A 9230-nucleotide genomic window follows, 5' to 3' on the forward strand; every position below is an offset into this window, starting at 1 on the left:
TGAGGAGACACGGAGAAGAGAAAGAAATTACCATGGTGCTCCCAGTGAGTAGAATGGCTTGAGATCTATGAGGTTCCATGATTGCCTCTGAGGGGCATTTCTAGCCCACCCCAACCAAGCTGATGGATAGTTATCTGGGATCTCAGGGGTCTAGAGATCAAACCCTGATCCATGTAAGCTGTGGTTTGCTGTCAATAAATAACTTTTTTAGGGCCCAGTGAAATGATTTGCCTGGGGGCTTCAATGAACTAGGGTAGTGGTTCTTAACCAGGTTCCATATGACCCTTAGGGATTCCACATCCGATTTTGCTGTTTTGTTTGTGAGACTTTTTTGCTGTTGGTTCAATGTTTACATGTTTTTATGTAAATTCCTTTGTCCTTGTAATATCCTAAATGTTTTTTGCAGGCCCTGGTGAGCTGGCAGAACTGTTAGCATACCAGACAAATTACCTTATGACCAGTTTTTATGTCCTGAGTTCAAATTCTGCCGAGGTTGACTTTTGCCTTTCATTCTTTCACAGCTGATAAAATAAGTACCAGCTGAGCACTGGGGTCAATCTATTTGACTAGCCCTCAGCCCCAAAATTCAGGCCTTATACTTATAGTAAAAAGAACTTTATTATTACTACAATTATTAACCCTTTCTTTACTGTATTTATTTTGAGATTCTCTGTGTTTCTTTCAATTACTTTAAATATAACAAAGAATTTAGTAAAAGATAGTGTTAGGAACATAAATTGTGACTAAGATTTGGTGGAAGATTTTAATTCAAAACTTACGAAAACAAGACATTTGTACACTGGTGTCAGCTGGGTTGGTAACACAGGAGTTAAGGCCGTGAGCTGGCAGAATCGTTAGCATACCAGACAAACTGTTTGGCAGCATTTAGCCCATCTTTACATTCTGAGCTCCAATTCTGCCAAGTTCATCGTTGCCTTTCATCCTTTTGGGGTTTATAAAATAAATACCAGTTGAGCCCTGGGGACAAGGTGATCAACTAAGCCCCAGCCCAAAAGTTCAAGATTTAACTATTATCATTATTCCTACCATTATTATTATAACAGTTTAAGATGTTTATCAACATCATATTATCGCTATTTCAACATTGTTTTAATATTTTTGTTTTGGTGAGGAGGCTTTGAGTAGTGGTGGTGGTGGTGGTGGTGGTGGTGGTGGTGGTATGAACTGTGCAGAATTCTATAAAAATTAATGAACATTTGGTGTTTTTGAAATTTTTTTCCTCTTGAATTCTTTGTGTAAATGTTTTAAATGCTGGTCGACCTTTGTCAAACATTGAACAATGGACTGTAAGCGGAACCTAGCTTTAAATTCCTTGATCGACTGACGTAAGTAAAAGAATGTACCTTTGCCCTGTTATTCCATGTATCCTTACATCAGCAATGTCCTTGGGGAAAAACCAAAAACAACGAAATGTAATGCAAAAAAAAAGAACGGAAAGAAAGAAAGAAATGTATGAATGTCACACAATCACATCCCAACCTCATACGTAAAACTTTTTGTTTACGTAACTACTACTACTACTAGGATCACCACTGCCACTGCTGCCATTGCTGCCACCCCACCCCACCACCGTTACTACTGCTGCTGCTGCATCTATTGTTGTTTTTGATATTATTACAACAGAGTGATGGCAAGGCAAACTTTGTGAAGTTGTGAGTTCAAATAGCTCCAGAGACAACTTTGTCTTTCACCCTTCCAGGGATCAATAATGTAAGACCAAATAAAACACCAGGAGATCAATATAATTGTTGCTTCTCTCCAGATTCCTGGTCTCTCTAAAATAGAAATCATAGTATCATCAGGTAGGGTCATGTGGTCAAGAGGTAAGGAAGAGCATTCTGCTCACAAACACGATGCTGTGGGTTCAATTCCTGTCATATGCAGTGAATTGTGTTCTAAAGCAAAGTATTTCATTTCACAATGTTTATGTCTTTACTTAGGACTTAGGTTTATCATAAGCCCCAGGACTCATAAGGGCCAGGACTTAACCCAGTTTGCATGCTGTATAAGGGACTTAGATTACAGCATTCCCCCAGGTTGAATGGGATGCAAGTCCCCTACTGGGTTAACCTCTCTGCTATTGTTGGAATTCATTTACAGCTGAGTGGAGTGGAAACAAAGTGTTTTAGTCAAGAATAACTGCCCAGTCCATGGATTGAAACTGTGGTCTTACAGTCATGAGTGCAACACCTTAACCAATAGGCCATGTACATTCACAGTTCCTGTTTACTCAACTCCAAATGAGTGCCAACCAGTTGCTGGTGTAAACCCTCTCTCCTCTACCTGTCACATTCCGTAGTCAAGGCGAGAGGAGTGGAGGATGAGAGGAACAGGGGATGAGGGGTGGGGGAAGAGACGTAGGGGATGAGAGGGTTTCCATGTTTGCTCATGCATAGACAGGACCCCCTAAAACAAACATAAAAAAAAAGTATCTGTTACCAAACCACATGCACTCATGAGTGATGGCTGTTTGTATCAGGCTGATGGATAGTTATCTGGGATCTCAGGGGTCTAGGGATCAAATCCTGATTCATGTAAGTTGTGGTTTGCTGTTAATAAATAACTTTTTTAGGGCCAGGTGAAATGATTTACCTGGGGGCTTCAATGAACTAGGGTAGTGGTTCTTAACTGGGGTCCATATGACCCTTAGGGATTCTACATAAGATTTTGTTGTTAAAATTTATGTGCAATAAATGGTTTACACTTTTACAATACGCAAAATATTTTTGCAATTTTTTATATCCAGTTCCAAATAATATTTAATTATAAAAATATGATAATAGGATTTTTTAAACATCAAAGGGTTATGTGGCTCCACCTGAATAAAATAAAAATCAAAGGGGTTCATATGTGGAAAATGGTTGAGAACCACTGATTAAGGGTAATAATTCTGATTTAATTCTGATTGCTATCAGTAAATAACTTCTATAGGGCCTAATGCATTGATTTACCTAAGGGATTCAATGCTCTATGGACCCAATTCTGATTTATGTATATTGTCATTTGCTGTTGATAAATAACTTCTTTATAGCCCAACGCATTGATTTACCCATGTTCTAGGGGGCCAGTTCTTATTTCTTTATTGCCCACAAGGGGCTAAACATAGAGGGGACAAACAAAGACAGACTAAGGAATTAAGTCGATTACATCGACCCTAGTGCGTAACTGGTACTTAATTTATCGGCCCCGAACGGACGAAAGGCAAAGTCGACCTCAGCGGATTTGAACTCAGAACGTAATGGCAGACGAAATACCACTAAGCATTTTGCCCGGTGTGCTAACGTTTCTGCCAGCTCGCCGCCTAATCAGTAAATAACTTCTATAGGGCCCAATGCATTGATTTACCTAAGGGACTCAATGCTGTATGGACCCAATTCTGATTTATGTATGTTATGGTTTGTTGTTGATAAATAACTTCTTTAAGGCCCAATGCATTGGTTTACCTGAGGGTTTCAACGGTCTAGAGTAAAACTTAATAACATATCCTTTTGTCATTTATCTTCTACTTGTTTCAGTCATTCGAGCACCATGCTGAAAAATTTTAGTTGGATGACTCGACTCCACTATTTATATCTTTTTAAGCCTGGTACTCATTTTCTTGGTCTCCTTTGCCATGCTGTTAAGTTACAGGGATGTAAACAAACCGACACCACCAGTAGTGGGGGACAAACACAGACCTCACTTGGAAACAGGTGAGGGTCAGTGACAGGAAAGGCATCCAGTCATAGAAAAATCTGTCTCAACAAATTCCGTCCAACCCATGCAAGCATGGAAAAGTGAATGTTAAAACAAAGATGAAGGTATTTCGTTTGATCTGCTAATAACTTTTCCAATTCGCCACAATATCATGATAATTCAACTATTATTTGTTTTTAATCTGGTTATACACAGTGAAAATCAAAGATTAAATCTGATTGAAGTCGCTTTATGTATAGCATAATAGTGTAAAGTTTATGTGTTTGTACTTCAGCACGGTTGCACATTTTGCAACAATGCCAACACAGAGCTCTGATTTCTTGATAGGAAAAATAATTCTGGCTTTTTTTTTTAACTGGTTTTCCTTTATAGGCACAGGGTTAGATGTTTGAGTAAGTGGGTGGGATGTGGTCAACTGAAAGAAACCAGTTCTTAATAGGTAGGAGGCTGTTTCCAAACCATGTGGTCTTTGGTTCAGTCACACAAGCACAACTTCTTGGACAGGTGCCTTCTAAAATGGCCCGGGACACCAACCAAACCCTTGTTGGGAGACTTGATAGAAGAAAACTAAAAGAGGCTCATTGTGTGTGTGTGTATATATATATATATATATATATATATATATATATAGAGAGAGAGAGAGAGAGAGAGAGAGAGAGAGAGATACATAGATAGATAGATACATACATACACATATAAATACACAGATTGAGATATATATATATATTCTTTTACTCTTTTACTTGTTTCAGTCATTTGACTGTGGCCATGCTGGAGCACCGCCTTGAGTCGAGCAAATCGACCCCAGGACTTATTCTTTGTAAGCCTAGTACTTATTCTATCGGTCCCTTTTGCCGAACCGCTAAGTGACGGGGACGTAAACACACCAGCATCGGTTGTCAAGCAATGCTAAGGGGACAAACACAGACACACAAACATACACACACATATATATATACATATATACGACGGGCTTCTTTCAGTTTCCGTCTACCAAATCCACTCACAAGGCTTTGGTCGGCCCGAGGCTATAGTAGAAGACACTTGCCCAAGATGCCACGCAGTGGGACTGAACCCGGAACCATGTGGTTGGTAAGCAAGCTACTTACCACACAGCCACTCCTTCGCCTATACATATACATATATATATATATATATATACATGTTAATATATATATATATATATTGAGTGTATATATTGCAACCTTTTCAATAGTCAAGACTACTGAAAAGGTTGGAAGATGCAATGAAAATTTTAGAAAAATGAAAATAAGAAATAAGTGGAAATTTTACCGGTGAGTGTGTTAAATTATAAGGTACAAAAAGAAAATGACTCTCCCCAGACACAACAGAATATGCTTCAATGCACAAACTCATATAAAGAATCTTGCAAACCAAATCCAAAAACGAAACTCTATACATACACACACGCATTATATATATATATATATATACATACACACACACATTATATGTTGACCCAACAGAGGGACCAGCTATCCGAGTTGATAGTTCCGTGGTAGCTAAGGCAATTAGAAGCATGAAGACAGGGAAAGCCCCAGGCCCATCAGGAATTACTGCAGAGATGCTCAAAATATCTGGTAGTGTCGGCTATAGCATAGTCACCCGTATAGTTAACCAGGTGATACACGAAGGAGTCATACCCAATGGACTTGTAGCAGCATAATAGTCAACTGCTACAAAGGTAAAGGCGATGCCCTAGATACAAATAACTACAGGGGCATCAAGCTGTTGGATCAGGTAATGAAGGTTACGGAGAGGGTTATAGCCCAGTTAATTAGAGAGAGAGTTAGCTTAGATGATATGCAGTTTGGGTTCGTGCCAGGGAAAAGTACTACTGATGCTATATTCCTGGTAAGACAGCTGCAGGAGAAATACCTAGCCAAAGGTAAGCCCTTGTACCTGGCTTTTGTTGACTTAGAGAAAGCCTTTGACAGGGTCCCCCGATCCCTTATCTGGTGGTCAATGAGGAAACTAGGGATAGATGAATGGTTAGTGAGAGCTGTGCGAGCCATGTACAGAGACGCAGCTAGTAAGGTGAGGGTTGGCAACGAGTACAGTGAAGAATTCCGGGTAGAGGTTGGGGTCCACCAAGGTTCAGTCCTCAGCCCCCTCCTATTTATCATAGTCCTCCAGGCAATAACGGAAGAATTTAAGACAGGATGCCCCTGGGAGCTCCTATATGCTGATGACCTGCTCTAATTGCTGAGTCACTATCAGAAACTGGAGGAGAAGTTTCAGGTGTAGAAACAAGGATTAGAATCGAAGGGCCTTAGAATCAACCTAGCCAAAACCGAAGTCCTAATAAGTAGGAAGGTGGACCAACCACAAACGACTTCAGGTAGATGGCCCTGCTCGATCTGTAAAAAAGGTGTAGGTAGAAACTCTATAAGGTGCACCAAGTGTAAGCTATGGACACATAAGAGGTGCAGCAATGTCAAAGGAAGGCTAACTAAGAAAATAGTTTTTGTCTGTGGCAGATGCTCAGGAGAAATAAACACTGGAAATGTGCAGAGTCCAACTTCTACCACGTTCCAGGGAGACAAACTAGAAGTAGTTGATAGCTTCCGCTACCTAGGAGACCAAGTCAGTAGCGGGGGTGGGTGTGCTGAAAGTGTAACTGCTAGAGTAAGAATAGCCTGGGCAAAGTTTAGAGAGCTCTTACCCCTGCTGGACACAAAAGGTCTCTCGCTAAGAGTAAAAGGCAGACTATATGATGCGTGTGTACGTACAGCCATGCTACATGGTAGTGAAACATGGGCCGTGACAGCTGAGGATATGCGTAAGCTTGCAAGAAATGAAGCCAGTATGCTCCGATGGATGTGTAATGTCAGTGTTCATAATCGTCAGAGTGTGTAAGTATTGAGAGAAAAGTTGAACCTAAGAAGTGTCAGTTGTGGTGTGCAAGAGAGCTGCTGCGCTGGTATGGTCATGTGACGAGAATGGCTGAAGATAGTTGTGTGCAAAAGTGCTACAACCTAGCAGTTGAGGGAACCTGTGGAAGAGGTAGACCCAGGAAAACCTGGGACGAGGTGGTGAAGCACGACCTTCGAACTTAGGTCTCACCAAGGAAATGACTGAAGACCGAGTCCTATGGAAGTGTGCTGTGCATGAGAGGACCGGCAGGACTAGTCAGGCCATATCCGTGGCCCCTACCTGGGACGTAGTCGATCCACCTGTGCATACCTTCCTTCTTGTGACACTTGTGAAGACCTGCTGAGGCAAGTGAAAATCAATCAAAATAGATGAACATCAATGGAATTTGTATCTTTGTGGTACCAGTGCCTGTGGCACACAAGAAAACCATCCGAACGTGGCCGTAGCCAGTACCGCATCGACTGGCCTCCGTGCTGTGGGAACATGGTGGCACATAAAAACACCATCCGAAGACCCGGCAAGATAGTCAGGTCATAACCCGTGGGCCTACCTGGGACGTAGTCAGTCCACTGTACATACCTTCCGACTTGTGAAGACCTGCTGAGGCAAGTGAAAATCAAAATCAAAATCAAAACAAATCAAAATAGATGAACATCAATGGATTTGTATCCTTGTGGTACCAGTGCCAGTGGCACACAAGAATCCATCCGAACGTGGCCGTAGTCAGTACCGCTTGTGGTACCAGTGCCGGTGGCACACAAGAATCCATCCGAACGTGGCCGTAGTCAGTACCGCTTGTGGTACCAGTGCCGGTGGCACACAAGAATCCATCCGATCGTGGCCGTAGTCAGTACCGCATCACTGGCCATCGTGCTGTGGGCACATAACAAACACCATCCGGTCGTGGCCGTTCGCCAGCCTCATCTAGCACCTGTGTCGGTGGCACATAAAAACACCTTCCGAAGACCCGGCAAGACTAGTCAGGCCATAAACCATGGCCCCTACCTGGGACGTAGTCAGTCCACCTGTGCATACCCTCCCCTTGTGATACTTGTGAAGGCCTGTTGAGGCAAGTGAAAATCAAAGGCCTGTTGAGGCAAGTGAAAATCAAAATCAAAATCAAATCAAAACAAATCAAAATAGATGAACATCAATGGAATTTGTATCTTTGTGGTACCAGTGCCGGTGGCACACAAGAGAAAACCATCCGAAAGTGGCCGTAGCCAGTACCGCATCGACTGGCCTCCGTTCTGTGGGCACATGACAAACACCATCCGATCGTGGCCGTTCGCCAGCCTCATCTAGCACCTGTGTCGGTGGCACATAAAAACACCATCCGAAGACCCGGCAAGACTAGTCAGGCCATAACCCATGGCCCCTACCTGGGACGTAGTCAGTCCACCTGTGCATACCTTCCTTCTTGTGGACACTTGTGAAGACCTGTTGAGGCAAGTGAAAATCAAATCAAAAAAAACAAAATAGATGAACATCAATGGAATCTGTATCTTTGTGGTACCAGTGCCGGTGGCACACATGAGAACCATCCGAACGTGGCCGTAGCCAGTTCCGCATCGACCGGCCTCGTGCTGTGGGCACGTAACAAACACCATCCGATCATGGCCGTTCGCCAGCCTCATCTGGCACCTGTGTCGGTGGCACATAAAAACACCTTCCGAAGACCGGCAAGACTAGTCAGCCACCTGTGCATACCTTCCTTCTTCTTGTGACACTTGTGAAGACCGGTTGAGGCAAGTGAAAATCAAATCAAAATAGACAAAATAGATGAACATCAATGGAATTTGTATCTTGTGGTACCAGTGCCTGTGGCACACAAGAAATCCATCAGTGCCGTAGTCAGTGCGGTGGGCACATGACAAACACCATCCGATCGTGGCCGTTCACCAGCCTCATCTAGCACCTGTGTCGGTGGCACATAAAAACACCATCCGAAGACCCGCAAGACTAGTCAGGCCATAACCCATGGCCCCTACCTGGGACGTAGTCAGTCCACCTGTGCATACCTTCCTTCTTGTGACACTTGTGAAGACCTGTTGAGGCAAGTGAAAATCAAATCAAAACAAATCAAAATAGATGAACATCAATGGAATTTGTATCTTTGTGGTACCAGTGCCGGTGGCACGTGGCACATAAGAAAAACATCCGAACGTGGCCGTAGCCAGTACCCATCGACTGGCCTCCGTGCTGTGGGCACATAACAAGCACCATCCGATCGTGGCCGTTTGCCAGCCTCATCTGGCACCTGTGTCGGTGGCACATAAAAACACCATCCGAGCGTGGCCGTCTGCCAGCCTCGTCTGGCACCTGTGTCGGTGGCACATAAAAACACCATCCGAGCGTGGCCGTCTGCCAGCCTCGTCTGGCACCTGTGTCGGTGGCACATAAAAACACCATCCGAGCGTGGCCGTCTGCCAGCCTCGTCTGGCACCTGTGTCGGTGGCACATAAAAACACCATCCGAGCGTGGCCGTTTGTCAGCCTCGTCTGGCACCTGTGTCGGTGGCACATAAAATCACCCACTACACTCTCGGAGTGGTTGGCGTTAGGAAGGGCATCCAGCTGTAGAAACACTGCCAGATCTGACTGGACTGGTGCAGC

This window comes from Octopus sinensis, linkage group LG7, assembly GCF_006345805.1.
Source record: "Octopus sinensis linkage group LG7, ASM634580v1, whole genome shotgun sequence".
Lineage (NCBI taxonomy): Eukaryota > Metazoa > Mollusca > Cephalopoda > Octopoda > Octopodidae > Octopus > Octopus sinensis.